Below are 14,142 nucleotides of genomic sequence, written 5' to 3'. Positions count from 1 at the left end.
AGTACAGTGCCTGGCACTTAGTAGGCATTGCGTAAATATTTGGATAAATAAATTAAGAAAATTTTGTTGAAAATTCAAATAAATATCCAAACAGTAAGTTGGCCATGATTTTGGACCTGGACAATTTTAATGATTACTACAATGCACAGGAACAGAAATGGATTTGTGAAGTGGGAGAGAAATATTAAGACTGTGTTTTCAGCAATAGCAAGATGGTCAAAATTATACAGATGACTAAAGTTATGCATTTGACTAAAGACCTGCATCAAAAAATTATAGCTGTACAAATCTTATTTTGAAGTGCTTTACTTTATTAGGATGCATATGCAGCATCTTTTAAAATTGTGCTTCTTAGCACAATTTTTAAAATTTTCTCATGGTGGCTCACACCTGGAGTCCCAGCACTTTGGGAGGCTGAGGTTGGCGGCTCATGAGGTCAGGAGTTCAAGACCAGCATGGCCAACATGTTGAAATACCATCTCTACTAAAAATACAAAAATTAGCAGGGCATGGTGGCAGGCCCCTGTAATCTCAGCTGCTAGGGAGGCTGAGGCAGGAGAACAGGGGAATTGTTGAGCCCAGGGGGCAGCAGATGCAGTGAGCCAAGATCATGCCATTGCACTCCAGCTTGGGAAAAAAACCAAACTTTAATCCAACCAAAAAAAAAAAAAAAAAAAAAATCGTGCTTCTTTGTAGCCACTTGAAACTTTATTGAAGAGGTCAATTTATAATTAATGTCTTCATTAAGTTGTTCGCAACATCCACTTCATTTTGTAAAAGTTGTCAGATTTGGTTTCAGTATAATTCTTTCATGTAATTTTCCCTACTAAATCACTGATAGCATATGAAATTCCCAAAAGTCAGAGGCATCCTAACTAGAGCAACTCCATCCTGAATAAAGGCTGGATAAGCCAAACCTACTGTGTCATATTCCCAAGGGGTTGGGCACTCTTGGTCATGAGATGTTTATGGTTGAGGGAATGAGTTAATGATGCTGATAACTAACTAAAGACCCAGAATTTATGACAATGTCCTAGTACCTTAAGAACAAAAAGCATTCTTAGCTTAAGACTAGGTTTTGCCTTAAAGATAATATAATACACTTACAAATTCTTGCTGAAATCAATAGTAAATAGAAAATGAGTACTAATAGCATATCACAAGCTGATCACAAGCCTTTGTAATAAAGTACACTATTCTTAACCTATATAAGCAAGCACTACATTTAAGGTAGTGAGTTCTTCCTTTTGCTTTCTGAGGACACCCTACTCTGTAATTGAGTAGTCTCTAATAAACTATCTTAACTTCACTATACTCTGCAGCTTGCCCTAAATTCTTTCCTGTGCAAGATCCAAGAATCCGTTCTTAGGGTCTGGGACAAGACCCCTTTTCCAGTGACAGTATGTATACTTTACTCAAAAACTCTCATGTCCTTGGAGATTTATAAATGTAGGGGAGGAAAAGTTTCCTTAACCCTCCTAAAGGTTCCTGGCTGGCTCTGAAATAAAACTAACAAAGACTAACAGGAGAAAATACATAAATTTATTTAATCAAAGTTTTATGTAACATGGGCCAAGCACAGTGGTTCACACCTGTAATCCCAGCAATTTGGGAGGCCAAGGCAGGCCGATCACTTGAAGTCAGGAGATTGAGACCAGCCTGGCCAATGTGGTGAAACCCAGTCTCTACTAAAAATACAAAAATTAGCAGGACATGGTGGCGCACACCTGTAATCCCAGCTACTTGGGAGGCTGAGGCAGGAGAATTGCTTGAACCTGGGAGGCAGAGGTTGCAGTGAGCTGAGATCGTGCCACGGCACTCCAGCCTGAGCTACAGAGCAAGACTCCGTCTCAAAAAGCTAAAAGAAAATTGGGAAGAAAGAGAATAAATTTTCTGGTTTACGGCTTGCTTTGTAAGGAAGGAGTTCTACTTTCTATGGCTTTCCTTAGAGTTTCCATGGCCTGCCTTGAAGGAGAGAGGAGCAGGAGAAAGGAGGGGGAGAGAAAGTGAGATGGATCTTGCTTCTGAGGCCCTCTCAGTTTCCTGCAGTTCGTTCAAAGTACTCAGCATGCCACGGCACCAAACTTTGGGGAGATGTGTTGAGTCTCGACACAAACATCAAAAACTATTTCATGAGATGACCTTTCCAACCAACTAAAAGTGTTAAAACAATGGAAATTTCCCCTCTTTCCTGTGGAAACCTGTTTACTTTCATATGTAGGAAAGACTGTACTTGTGAGCAACCGTTACATTAATTCTCATACGAGGTTTTTTTTTTTCCATTTAAAAATTCTGACCTGTTTTTCTGCTTACAATAGAAAATATATACTATAGTAATAAACTCAAATACTAGACAAATATACAATATGCAATGTAGAAAATGGAAGTATTCCATGATCTCATCCTAGAGATAATCAATACTAATTGATGTACATGCCCGCAGATGTTTTAGTAGTCACACACACAAAAACACAGAGTTGTGATTATTATTGTGTTGTTATTACTGTCACCACCACTATCATTGAAAAAAGAGGAATTTGGGTCCATTGTTGAGTGTAATTCTTACCCAAGTGATTTACTCGGCATTACTTATTTTAATAGCCAATATTTGTCTAACTTAAGTCCCAGTATATTCCTGTGGTCAACAAATTTCTGATTAATTTTCATTTGAAACCACACTACCTGTTTATTTTGGAAGAGCAAACTAAGTCTGTCCTACACAATAGACAGGCTAAGAAGTACAAGGAAATCAAGAAACATTATCATTTGAAATACAGGTTTCCTATTCATTCCTGTTTATAAAGCCAAGAGCCCAGGTTATCTGAGCAGATTAAAAATTACAAGGACTTGCCAAAACTCATGGTCACTCATTTAGAAGGAAATAGAAAACCACAGATAAGTTCTCAGCAGATGCATAGAACAGAATATCACTTGACCGCTTCAAAGCAACAGTTGAAAAGGATGAGTCAGGGTCAAGGCAAGGAACAGGTCAAGATATATATGTATGTTTCACTGCCTCCTTGAAAAATAGCACTACATAAAAAGAGTCTGAATATGTACACGTTACCATTCTATAAACACTACAGTTTTGGACCATTTCAAAAAAATATTTCCAACTCTACCTAGTCCCACACACAGAATCCACTACAGTAGTAGATTGTAAGATTGATATGTTATTTCGGGCCTTCATTCAGCTATTGGGTATTTTCTGTATATTTGCAATGTTCAAGGCTCTGGAATCAAAAGGTACTTGAAAGACATTCTGGGTCTGCTTAGACTCCAGACAAGTAAACAAGCAATTATAGTGGAGGAAGATGAAGGTTATAGCAACATCGTGCGTAGGATTCTCTGGAGCAGCACGGAGGGACACCCAACTCCATCTCAGGATCATAAAAAGCTTCTTAGAAAGGGAGCCTCTAAACTTAAACACTCAGTAGGCTTTGGGCAGGCCAGTTTTCCTAATGTGTTAAGCACTTTCAGTCTAGGACAAATTTTTAAAAATAAGATCAACAGGCTGAGCACGGTGGCTCGCGTCTGTTATTCTAGCACTTTGGGAGGCCAAGGCGGGCAGATTACAAAGTCAGGAGTTCGAGACCACCCTGACCAACATGGTGAAACCCTGTCTCCACTAAAAATACAAAAATTAGCTGGGCATGGTGGCACGCACCTGTAATCCCAGGTACTCAGGAGGCTGAGGCAGGAGAATTGCTTGAGGCAGAGGTTGCAGTGAGCCAAGGCCACTACACTCCAGCCTGGGTGATAGAGCAAGACTCCATCTCAAAAAATAAAAACAAAAAAAATAAGATTAATGTAGTGGGTTTTTCATAAAACTAATTTTATCCAAAGGACTGTCCTTTATTCTGAAACTGGGCCCTTCCTACTTTTGGAGAATTTAAATAATCTTCCTTTTATGATACAGAAATAACAGTCTGGATGTCTCCCATAGCCTTTTTGGACCAATCCGTTGCCAATAAAGAGCTGGAAATTTGATTGGTCCCTGAAAGAGTTTGTGGTTTTGTTGGTGTTGTCAATATGGTTGTTATTCTTATGTGCGTGTGTGTGCACAAATGTGTGTGCATAAAATCCATGTGTCCAGAAGCAACTGACAACTGGGCTAGGACAGCCAGCAAGGGTGTTCCAGGCCCAGTCTCTTCCTCTGACCAGCAGCATCAGCACTACCTGGGAGCTTGAGAAATACAGAATCTTAGGCCATGCCCCCAGACTTACTGAGTCAGGCTTGGCATTTTAACACAATCCCCGGGTAATTCACGCAAATTAAAATTTAAGGAGCACTATTCTAGGAGAGGGGACAGCGGGTATAAAGACTGGTGCGAAAGATCGTGGTGGTTTGAAGATCTTTTCCAAAGTGAAAGAGTCAAGGCCACAGTTCAGGGAGGCTGAGAGTGATGCTGGGAAGGCAGGCAGGAGGGTGGAGGAAGATCATTTGTGTTTTCCCTTTGCTCCCACGGTAGCTGCATAGATCACTGTTCCGTATTTCCTCCTGTCATTTTTAATTAAGGTATATTCCATGTTGCTTACAATGTCCAATCACTTATTGAAAAACCTCAGAGCGGCCAGGCACTGTGGCTCATGCCTGTAACCCCAGCACTTTGGGAGGCCAAGGCAGGCAGATCACCTGAGGTCAGGAGTTTGAGACCAGCCTGACGAACATGGAGAAACCCCATCTCTACTAAAAATACACAATTAGTCAGGCGTGGTGGCACATGCCTGTAATCCCAGCTACTCGGAAGGCTGAGGCAGGAGAATTGCTTGAACCCAGGAGGCAGAGGTTGCAGTGAGCTGAGATGATGCCATTGCACTCCAGCCTGAGCAACAAGAGCAAAACTCCATATAAAAAAAAAAAAAAAAAGAGTAAAGAAAAGAAAAACTTCAAAGCACACGTGAGACAAATGTCTTGGGCCTATAGTGTGGCAATTAGTGTGATGCTGATTAAGCATTTCGTAACTATAATAACACGTTATTCTGACTCTCCAGAATGGCTGGTGGAGAGTCTGTTTTAATAAGAACCAGATACCAAAGGATAAAAATTTACCGTAAACCAGGCTGCGGCTACGTCATGCTGATTGAAGGAGTCCTGCCCCACACAACTGCTTGGCTGTCTAAATTAGTCTTCATCCTACACCTGCGTAAGAACTGTGCTGCAGCCTGGGCAACATGGTGAGACCCTATCTCTACAAAAGTAAAAAATAAGCCAGGCATGGTGGCACACACCTGTGGTCCCAGCTACTTGGAAAGCTGAGGCAGGAGGATGGCTTGAGCCCAGGAATTTGAGGCTTGCAGTGAGGTATGGTACTCAAGCCTGGGTGACAGAGTGAGACTCTGTTTCAAACACAAACACACACACACACACACAGACACACACACACACACACAATTTGCATTGAATGTTCTAAAAGCATGGTGTTTCCCTATTTATGAGTTAGGATTTAAATTAAAATATGCTTTTTCTAGGTCGGGTGTGGTGGCTCACGCTTGTAATCCCAGCACTTGGGAGGCTGAGGCAGGTGGTTCACTCAAAACTAGTAGTTTGAGACCAGCCTGACCAACATGGTGAAACCCTGTCTCTACTAAAAATATAAAATTTAGCCAGGCATGGTGGTAGTACCTGTGGTCCCAGCTACTCAGGAGGTCGAGGTGACAAGATCACTTGAACCTGGGAGGCGGAGGTTGCAGTGAGCCAAGATCGCGTCAATGCACTCCATCCTGGGCAATAGAGTGAGACTCTGTCTCAAGAAAAAAAGAAAATGCATTTTCTCTTTTATCTGCTGAAAGGGAAAGAACATCCCACGTGGCCAACAATCCAATATAGTTTTCCCTCCCTCTCCTGCTTCCCACAGTATTTCTATTGATATTTTCTAAAAAAAAAAAAAAAAAATTGTCTTCTCAAATACACTCTGAATTTATAAAGTTGTGGGAACTGCATTTTGTGTTTCCAAGTGCCCAAGATAGTAGTTGCTCAATTAATTTTTTAGATAAATGAGGAAGCTGATGACACAGAGGAATACAAACAGTTGAATGAATTCTCTATGCTCTGTAGCTACATCGCCAACGGTTGCTAGAGCTTATTCTCATACTTGGGGAGATTTTGTTTAAATTCTGTATTTTTGTTCCTGGCAGATAAGAATATTTGACATCTGTATGCACTGTGATGTGACATCCTGTTTGTTAGTAAAGTGCTGTTTTCTGCAAAGATAAACTAAGCTTATAAAAGAGACATAATCATTTACCTAGCTCACTACATAAGCTAATTTGAGAGGCACAGTCCTGTGATATATTTGGAATCGGAACTGAACATTAATGCAGCATGGTCCACTTTAAGCCTAAGCCATGTTTACGACTAGAATGTGGATGGTGCAAGATATAGGGGTCCCGATGGGGCAGTCCCAGGCATAGGTTCAGATGAGTGACTGAAGTGCTCTCATTCAGACCTTCCCTGGTACAAAAGCTTATCTGACAATAAGGTGGCTTGCAGATGGGAACAGGTGATCATCAGTGCAGCAGAGGGTCTGGCATCCAGATTGGCTCCTTACCTGCTTCCTAGATATTTCAACATCCAGTCCTGGACAAAAGCATCTGAGGTTTAAAACAGAAAGGCTTGTTTTCCCTGAAATGTCTGTGGGACCCCTGGTCCAAGTCAGCACTGATGTGCTATCCATATAACTGGGTGGTTGTACCAGAGGAAAGAGAATAGCCCTGCTCTGCGATCCAGAGGGGTCAGCACCGCACACCAGCCGTGACAGGGAGAGGTCACTCATTCTATCAGGTGTTTGCTGGAGCCTCTGATGAAAGAAAAACCCTTCTGCCTGCCCAGATTGTGCTGACATCAGAGGAGGAAATATAGGGATCATAAGAACACAGAATTAATTTTGTAAACTGTTGACTTATGGTCAACTTTTTTTTTTTAAACACTTTGGTTCCACGAGTACAGCTCTCAGACAGTTGTATCACTTAGCAGTGCGGATGCAGCCCAGGTGGGCCATCTTATGGAAAATAAAATGTGTGATTTATTCTGAAGTACCTGACAATATCTGTCACAACAAAAATAGATCTAAAACACACATTGATATTGGAACAAATGCGGACATTAGGTTGGAAACCAATCACTGAAATGTAATATCAAGAAGACGGAGCAACAGGGTGTTACTAGATTCTAGAAATCTGAGGAAGACAGTTAACTCAGATAAGATGTATTGAAGGACCTCTGTGAATTGGAAAGGGCCTCAAATATGCAAGACATTTAAAGATGTTTGGGCCCACTAAATAATATAACTTCTGGATCTTTACAGTTTTAAAAAAACCATGTCACTTCACACGTGTTGGCGAGGTAGGGAGCTTAGTCAGCAAAGCCCAAGGCAACATTCTGGGAGCAGGTGAGCTCAGCCTTCAGCTGGAGGGGAACTCCAGGCCAGGAGGCAGTGTTGGCAAATTGCATTCCCACCCTGAGCGATGAGAGTGGCTTGTGGCAGAGCGACCTTGGCTCTGCGGGTGGACTCTGTGGCCAGTGTGCAAGCTGCCATTGAGCTCAGCTTCTCCTGAATTCTATATGATTTCAAGAAGATACTCTCCCTTCTATCCCACTCTCCCGGATGCCAACCCCTTGGACACATGTTCCATAATAGTCAGATACTAATGCTAGCAACCCAGAGGTAAAAATAATGATGGCAGCCCTGCTTCCGTCACTGTGGCTCCTACTGCCCAAGTTCCTCCTCCAGCCGTGAAAGCACCAGCCAAGATATTGAGGTCACCAGATCGCGGTAATAGCTGACCAGGAAATGTATTGTGAAGCACCATCACAGGACCTCTTACCCAGCAGGATAACCTCTCCTGACTTGTTTCCTGCCAAACCCATAGCACTGTTTCTGGAACTCGGCTGCTAACTGATAATTAGGTCTAATAGGAGAGCAAGGGTTTCCTGATGAGATACAGACAACAGCGTATTTACTGGCAGCTGTGCCTTTGCTAATGGTTGGGAACCTGGCTTTTAACCCTGTGCTTGCCGCCCTCCATGCTGGGCTCAAGCTATCCAATGAACTGAGTTTGTCACACATTAATATTTAATTTTTTTTTTTACAGATTTAGGGGTGCAAGTGCTATTGTATTACATGGATATATTGAGTAGTGGTGAGGTCTGGGCTGTTAGTATACCCATCATCTGAATAATGAACAGTGTACCCAATAGGTAACACATTTTTCAAAGAGAGTCTTGCTCTATAGCCCTGTCTGGAGTGCTGTGTGCAATCGTAGCTCACTGTAACCTCAAACTCTTGGGCTCAAGCAATCTTCCCACCTCAGCCTCCCAAAGCACTGGGATTATAGGTGTGAGCCACCACTATCAGCCATTCTTCACACACTGAAGGCAACTATAAGGTGAGTATCCTATGCACTTGTGGCTGACTCTTAATACACAGAAATTATATTAGAGCATTTATCACTAGGGAGAATGCATTTGCAGGTAGGGGGTTGAATTCCGATCAATTCAAGACAGTATAATAGATGTCTGAAAGCAAGACAAATCTTTGGCCACTGGGGACTGGTTTGCAGGAATGATTGCATGCCAGCAATATTCACCTCAGGCACCGCTGAGTGGCACCCCAGGGGCTACCTGTGCTAACTGGCTCCCTAATCAACGTGTGTGGAGGACACTGTTTGAAGGGAAAGAAAACAGGGAAAATATTTTCCTCCAGATGCATAGTCTGTTCCTTTATACATTATACTCACTATTCATTATACTCATCTTTTTCCCTCTAATTAGAGATACTACCATTATTACATACAAACTGCCTTTCTGCATTCCAGACTGTTTCTGAGCATTCTAAAATAGAGAAATATGGAACCATAAACGGAAAGCCCTGAGAATGGACCGACCTATCTTCCTTCCTTCTCTCCTTCCTTCCTTCCTTTCTTCCTTTCTTCCTTCCCTCCCTCTCTCCTTCCTTCCTTCTTCTTTATTCCTTCCTCTCTCTCCTCCCTTCCCCTCCCCTCCCTTCCCCTTTCCCCTCCCCCACCCTTCCCTGTCTCGCTCTGTTGTCCAGGCTGGAGTGTAGAGGCATAGTCTCAGCTCACCACATCCTTTGCCTCCTGGGTTCAAGCAATTCTCCCGCCTCAGCTTCCTAAGTAGCTGGGATTAGAGGCGCATGCCACCGCACCCGGCTAATTGTATTTTTAGTAGAGACAGGGTTTCACCATGTTGGCCAGGCTGGTCTCGAACTCCTGACCTCGGGTGATCTGCCCACCTCAGCCTCCCAAAGTGCTGGGATTACAGGTGTGAGCCACTGTGCCCGGCCTGAGAATGGATCTAACTTCCTCAGAAGAGCAAACTGCTGTCTCATCTTTTCTTAGAGTTATCTGCAACTACATGCACAGCACTATACCTTCTATATCTTGTATTTACAAGTAATCGTTTATGTCTTCTGAATTCTATAATCATCTCAAACATGTTTTTTTTTTGTATTGACCACTTCCTCAAATTCAGAGAGGAAGGAAGACGATATCTCACTCAATATTAGTTTAGCAGTATATGTGAAAAAAACTCAGTAGGCTTGCCTTATACTGCCTTCCCTTGTTGATAATCAATAGCATAGACATTCTGAAAACATGGACGGTAGGAATGAGAATTGTAAGATCTGTAAGTAAGTTGATTAGTCAGTTATTCTAAGTCAAGGATCCTGTGTTGATTTATTTCTCGGTAAAAGTGTCATCATTTGACACCAACATCATAACAGTGACTATAAACACAACTTTGCCACACCTAATATGTACAGCAAGCCAGAAAGAACCATGGGAAGTGGGTTAGGGTATTTATTCTAATGCTGTAATTGATACTGCCTAGATGGAATGTACACATATCATGTAGGACATACTGTCTGCTTTTACCAAGAGTATTTTTTCTATTCTTGGCTCAGGGCTTTCCTTCTCTGTGCCTATTTCTCATCTATAGAAAACCGTCTCCTCAATTGCCATATTTTAAAACCCCACCAGCACCTATCTTACCACCCTTAAATGTCCCTAGGATTCTACTTCATCCTCAAAGATTTTTCTTACGAAAATGGGAATGATCAAGTATTGCTGCAATTTATTCTTTAAAGAATTCCATTTAGTGGCCAGGCGCAGTGGCTCATGCCTGTAATCCCAGCACTTTGGGAGGCCATGGCAAGTGGATAGCCTTAGATCAGGAGTTCAAGACCAGCCTGGCCAACATGGTGAAACCCCGTCTCTACTAAAACTATAAAAATTAGCTAGGCATGGTGGTGCATGCCTGTAATCTCAGCTACTCAGGAGGCTAAGGCAGGAGAATTGCTTCAACCTGGGAGGCAGAGAAGCAGTGAGCTCAGATTGCACCATTGTACTCCAGCCTGGGTGACAGAGTGAGACTCCATCTCAAAAAGATTTAAAAAATTCCATTCAGCTTCCTTGGAGAGAGGATCATGAGTCCAATTTACTATCATTTGAGTCTGCTGTAAAAGCATTACATGGGGTATAATGTAATCTCCATCATTACATGGGGTGCTGGTCATTATGGTAATTCAGATGATCTTTTTTGAGGTTACCAGAATGCCTTCACTTGGGTTGCCTTATTATCATAAATGTAAAGGGATACTTGTTATTTTCCTGAGGGTAAAATCAGCCTAGAAAATTAAGTGACTTGCTATACGTGATGAGGGCAGGGCTGGAACTGGGGTTTCTAACTCCAAATTCCCAAGTAGGTCATAACAAAGTGGTAACTACAAAACTTACCAACTGGTTTTCTTAAAATGTTTTTCTCCTTCGAAGCGTTTGCCAGAGTCTAATTTTAGATTTCAAGTGTTATTCACACTGTTACGTTTCAACAGGTTTGCAAGTTCTTCTGTGTGGAAAACATACTTTTTCAGATGTTCTTTGCAGAGTCTTTGCTGTGCTTTAATTACTCCTTGGGAATTTGCATATAGCTACATTACCACATTGAAGATGCATATTTAACATGCACAATAGGCCTTGAGGAAAAATAATAGGGATTTGAATTACCACGCCATCCAACAATTCCACTTCTGGTACATATCAGAGAGTGGAAGCAGGATCTCAAAGAGATACTGGTACACCCATGTTATAGCAGCATTATTCATAAAAGCCAAAGGGGAAGCAATGCAAGCGTCCACTGATGGATGAATAGATAAGGAAAATGTGGGCTGGGCACGGTGGCTCCCGCCTGTAATCCCAGCACTTTGGGAGGCCGAGGTGGGTGGATCAAAAGGTCAGGAGTTTGAGACCAGCCTGGCCAACCTGGTGAAACCCTTTCTTTACCAGAAATACAAAAATTAGCCTGGCGTGGTGGTGTGCACCTGTAATCCCAGCTACTCAAGAGGCTGAGGCAGAAGAATTGCTTGAACCTGGGAGGTGGAGGCTGCAGTGAGCCGAGATCGTGCCATTGCACTCCAGACTGAGCAGCAGAGTCAGACTCCATCTCAAAAACAAAAAATAAAAATAATAAAAAAAAAGAAAATGTGAAATATTATATATATCACATTGTGTGTGTGTGTGTGTGTGTATACAATGCAATATTATTCAACCTTGAAAGAAATTCTGACACATGCTACAATATGGCTGAATCTTGAAGGCATGATGCTAAGTGAAAAAAGCCTGTTGCAAAAGGACAAACCCTATGTATAAGGTATGTAGCGTAGTCAAATTTGCATAGACAGAAAATAGAATGGTGGTTGTCAGGGGCTGGGGAAAGAAGAGAATGAGGGGTTAGTGTTTAATGGGTACAAAATTTCAGCTGGGGAAGTTTAAAATGTCCTGGAAATGGATAGTGGTGATGGTTACACAAAAATATGAATGTACTTAATGTCACTGAACTGTACATTTAAAAATGGTTAAAATGATAAACTTTATGTTTTGTATATTTAAACTCTCTCTCTCTCTCTCTCTCTCTCTCTCTCTCTTTCATACACACACACACATGAATAGGAGGCAGAATAGTTAACCCAGATCTGGAGGAGGAAGGATGGGGAAGGCTTCACAAAGGAGATGGCTTTGTCTTGAAAAAAGAGGGGGGGTTTGACAGGCAGGACAAGAGAAAGATATTCCAGGCTGAGGGAATAGACAGGAAGTAAGGAGGCGATTCCAAGGTCATATAAGGAGAACAGCAGGTATTCCAGGTGACAACAGCCCTGGACACTTGGAGGAGATGAAGCTGCAATGGTAGAGAGAGCAGATCTTGAAAGCTCCTGGGTTTGAGCTTTATTCCATGGGTACTGGGCAGCTGCTGGAGTCCATTAAGCTAAAGATATAACCAAGCTTGCATTTCAGAAAGAGAATGTGGGCAGTTGCCCGAATAAAGGACTGGAGGCAAAAGAGACTAGAGGCAGAGACAATGGTGTGGAGACTCTTGCAACAGTCCAAGAGAAAGATGATGAGGGCCCAAGCTGAGGGTATGTGGAAATGGAGAGAGGTGTTAAGAGGATGTCGGAACCTGTGAGAGGCGGGTGAGTGGAAGCTATGAAGGATGGGAAACAGCCTTAGCATAGATCAGAAATATAACAGAGGCTGAAGGATTAGGGAGGGCTAGCAGTGAGGAGTGAGAAGGAGAGAAAGAATAAGTGCATGGTGGGTATGTTTGGTTCCCTGTGCCTTGTCTAATAACATCCTACATGAGCCCATCTGCACATGTTTATTGAGTGAGTCCTTATAACTACGTCATGACCCAGACAAATAATCTCAATTTTACTTGCAACTGAGAATCAGATTGGAATCTCTCCAGTGAAGGTCTTTGGCTCACCCTGCTCCATAAAAGCAACTGCATTTTTCTTCATCAAATACTCTCCCCTAAGGTTTCGCCACAGTCCTTGGCCACTCTCTGAGCAAGCAGTCTGCAGGGGCCAGCTCCTGAAGGTGACAGGACTGCCAGGAATTCACCCACCAGTCACCTTTCTCAGTGGCACTTAAAGCTCTCAGTCTGCACCCAGCCTGCCCTCCTAAGCTGCCCATGTTCTCGGCTGGCACTGAAAAGTCTCAGAAACACTTTAACCTACCTGCACAGTGTTTATCTTCTTCAGACGAGCAAGGAACCCTGTTGCAGTCTAATTAGCAACCGTCTTCCCAGTTAGCTGCAATGAAACGGGTCTCTTCCATGCTGTTAAGCAAACTGGGTCCCTCGTTTGCAGTTAGATCCTGGCTTCTGTTTGGCTGATTTAGGGTAGGATTATTTCCTGACATTGAGGAACATGCACGGTTGAGTCAAACAGCCCGAAACTCCATTAGATGGTGTCACCCGAGGAGGACACAGGAACAGATGGTGAAGGAAAAGCTTCATGCGCCACAGAAACCTCAGAATACAACTTTCCCATGTAAGAATGAATAAACGGCCGACAGAGGGCAAAACCCCAAACACTCTGGTCTTCTCAGAGCCAAAAGGTCATTGGGATGACTTCTTAGAAGCCCTTGCATTGCTTTTTCATTTGGTAATGGGGCTAGAAAATCTCTGTGTCACCAGGAAGGCAAGTGACCCTCTTCCCACTGGCTCTTTGGCAGGTGGCCACGGTTGTATCACATGGGGAATTTGGCAAATCAATCTGATTCTTTTGCAGTGTAGCTGCAGCAAGGATTTCCAGTTAGTGATTTTTGTGGTGGCTCCTATGAGTCATAATTCCCTGATTCTTCTGCAGAGGGGGCGGACCTAAGTTTGTCCTTGTGAGGACCATCATTACTCTTGGTTTGAGAAGTCTGCAGTCCTTGGAGGACATAGAACTAAACCCCAAAATTTGAGTTCTTTTTTCAGAGACAGGGTTTCGCTCTGTCATCCAGGCTAGACTGCAGTGGCACAATCATGGCTCACTGCAGCCTAGACCTCCTGGGCTCAAGAGATCCTCCTGCGTCAGCCTCCCAAGTAGCTGAGACTATAGGCATGAGTTAATTTTTTAATGTTGCCCAGGCTGGTCTTGAACTCCTGGCCTCGAGCAATCCTCTTGCCTCAGCTTCCCAAAGCCATGGGATTACAGACATGAATCCTGGCCCGGAATGTGAGTTTGAAGCATAGATACTACCACCGGCCTTCTGGCAGCAAACTTTCACCAAACTCCTAGTGTCTTCTTTTTTTTTGGCCCTTCCTTTGGGCTAAAATACACCTTTCTCTTTTTTTTTTTTTTT

At 42.8% G+C, this 14,142-nt stretch overlaps 1 protein-coding gene across 1 annotated transcript in view; it reads right to left on the bottom strand.

Moving 5' to 3' along the window:
* LYST (lysosomal trafficking regulator) overlaps positions 1-13,511 on the bottom strand; it is a 213,109-nt gene extending 199,598 nt beyond the window's left edge. Inside the window, exon 1 of the mRNA XM_032242286.1 lies at positions 13,029-13,511. The gene's annotated coding sequence lies outside the window, so the exon portion shown is untranslated. The remainder of the gene's footprint in view (positions 1-13,028) is intronic.
* Between the last annotated feature and the right edge of the window lie 631 nt (positions 13,512-14,142).

Source organism: Sapajus apella, unplaced genomic scaffold (genome assembly GCF_009761245.1).
Source record: "Sapajus apella isolate SASKATOON/1434 unplaced genomic scaffold, GSC_monkey_1.0 scaffold49, whole genome shotgun sequence".
Classification (NCBI taxonomy): domain Eukaryota; kingdom Metazoa; phylum Chordata; class Mammalia; order Primates; family Cebidae; genus Sapajus; species Sapajus apella.
Note: the sequence above shows the minus strand (reverse complement) of the source record. Positions and strands in the feature narration are given on the sequence as shown.